The sequence below is a fragment of the Bactrocera latifrons genome, unplaced genomic scaffold (genome assembly GCF_001853355.1).
Source record: "Bactrocera latifrons isolate USDA-ARS-PBARC rearing strain unplaced genomic scaffold, ASM185335v1 scaffold_626, whole genome shotgun sequence".
Taxonomy (NCBI): Eukaryota; Metazoa; Arthropoda; class Insecta; order Diptera; family Tephritidae; genus Bactrocera; species Bactrocera latifrons.
The window spans coordinates 7,601-9,849 of record NW_017537297.1 but is presented as its reverse complement, the minus strand read 5'-3'; the positions used below and the strand labels follow the sequence as shown (position 1 = coordinate 9,849).

At 33.9% G+C, this 2,249-nt stretch overlaps 1 protein-coding gene across 1 annotated transcript in view; it reads right to left on the bottom strand.

Moving 5' to 3' along the window:
• LOC108975198 (probable nuclear hormone receptor HR38) overlaps positions 1-1,087 on the bottom strand; it is an 83,176-nt gene extending 82,089 nt beyond the window's left edge. The window contains exon 1 of the mRNA XM_018943539.1: positions 468-1,087. The gene's annotated coding sequence lies outside the window, so the exon portion shown is untranslated. The remainder of the gene's footprint in view (positions 1-467) is intronic.
• Positions 1,088-2,249: the final 1,162 nt, after the last annotated feature.

Sequence of the window (2,249 nt, the reverse complement as noted above, 5' to 3'; positions counted from 1 at the left end):
TTTTTATATATACATATGTATATCCTTTAAAAAATCTAGCCCTTTTCTGAAAGCTAAGAATATTGTGTCAAAATATGTATACGATCAGGTTAATATACAGGTTAATATTCACCTAATCGTATACACACTTTTGGTAAATATATAATGATAAAATAATATGAAGTATCATAGAAAAAACCGCTAAATGCTATTATATAATATATACGCGTTGTAAAGAATATGTTAGGGCAAAAATATTTCTAGTAAAATAGTGATAATTTATAAGCAGTCACTAATATAGTTTTGTATGAAGACACTTAGAAAAACGGGTTTTTATACTACTACTGCGGTGTTATCCACTAAATTTATTTATAATTATATATATCAATATATATATATATATATATACATAGGTTTATAATACTTTGCACATGCTTTCATTGTTTTAATTGACTTTTTCTGTATTTGAAGTAGTTTTGAATACTAACTTTTAAAACTTCACTAATTTTTTTGGGCACAACTCTTAAGCACTATTCCAATAACTTGACCGCATTGACTGTTAGTCTTAGTCTGCACTTTATTTATGTAAACTTGAAGTGTTGCAGACCTCGTGACGTTTTCGATGCACCCTCAATTGCCAATGGAGAAGTTTGATGAGCATGCCATTCAGCTCATCAATTACATTTAAACCTGAAATACAACGTTTTTAAGATATGAGCATGGAAAGGCGCATGCATGTAAGTTTGAAAATATTTGAATGGTGGGGCGTCCTAATTCATATTGATTGAAATTTTGTGAAAATACTTCGAAATTACTGTAAATCGGGCTTGACTGGGCGCGTAGTTTTAATTACATACTATTGAAATACTATACATGCACTAGAACAATGATTTAGTTTTTACTATCCATTGATTGGATTTTAGCAATTATGTGTATGTATATCAAGAATTACGTCATAAATATCTGCGTCAATGTTTACATACATTTTTAATAGATAATAAATGCAAATCATATGACGTCTCAATTCAGGGCATGCGCAAAGTAAACGAGAAGTTTTCAATGATGCTTTCTTTAATGTAGCTATTTAAACAAATGTTTATCATTGTTTGGCGAAAAGTGACTGTACTGGTGAGCATAAATAAAAGTAAACCATTCACAGTCTACGAATTTGTCTATTACTATAAATGTTACTAAATGTAATATAATCACATATCCCATTATCTTTAAACCTTTACGAGCTATTAAAAACATTCAAAACAATTTTCGAACAAAGCGTACTTTCCCTTAAAGTTGCAGTTGTGATTTTTTTTTATTCATTGACAGAAACAATTGGTGGAAGACAAATTCATAAATTTATTTGACTTTTATATCTGTCCTCATGTTCTTCCTGAATCTCTAAGCACGTCAATATTACGGACGGGCAAAATCAGCGTATTGCATTCATTGAAAAAATAACTATCTCAAGTATTGAACACTTAGAGCGGGGCAGACTGCAAGCGCCATCTGTCAAATATTAAAATCCATACGTTCTTAAGGACACAGTTATTTAGACAGCTGCACGACTACAGTAGAGAGGAGTGATGCCACTAATATGTAATATGTAAAATTATTCAAAGCTCTTTCAAACCTGGCGTTATTTTACAAATWTATTTGTCTAATTACTTATTTTTTGCATAAAAAATACTTTGAACCAAATATTAAAATTTCATTTAAGGGAAAGGCGGCCACAATGAAAATGTGTACATACAAAATGGACAGCTGTGCTGTCTTGTGTATCTTGTGTACATGCCAGCCATTGTTATGTCGTTGCCTTCTTACAAATGTTCATGTAGAAGGATTCACGACTCCATTTACAGTTCACGTGTCGTTTTTTTTTTTTTTTTTTGTTTTACGAGGAGGAAGCATCGAAAGCCTGGACCCCATGTCGGTGTGGAACTTTAATCCGAACTAAACCTCCTACCGTCCTGTACCGTTCCCCCCGGTACCACCGTCAAGTATTACGTCGGGAGGATGGTTGAGTGACACTCATGCGTACATAATGGTCAAAATGCATTCAGTTACAAGCTGCATTTACTTGGCCCCTCCTCTGTTGGTCTGATGCATTTGCATTGTCCGACGCCAACCCTTCCCATCACGTCAATGTTAGTGTGTTTAGGTCGTGGTTGTTCGTTACGTTTAACAGCTCTCTTCTCCGCCGCTGTTCGCTAGCACGTTGGGATTTCATAACCCTGGCTGCCACTTCGCAAGCAGTTTTCCACTTCTCTACTGTT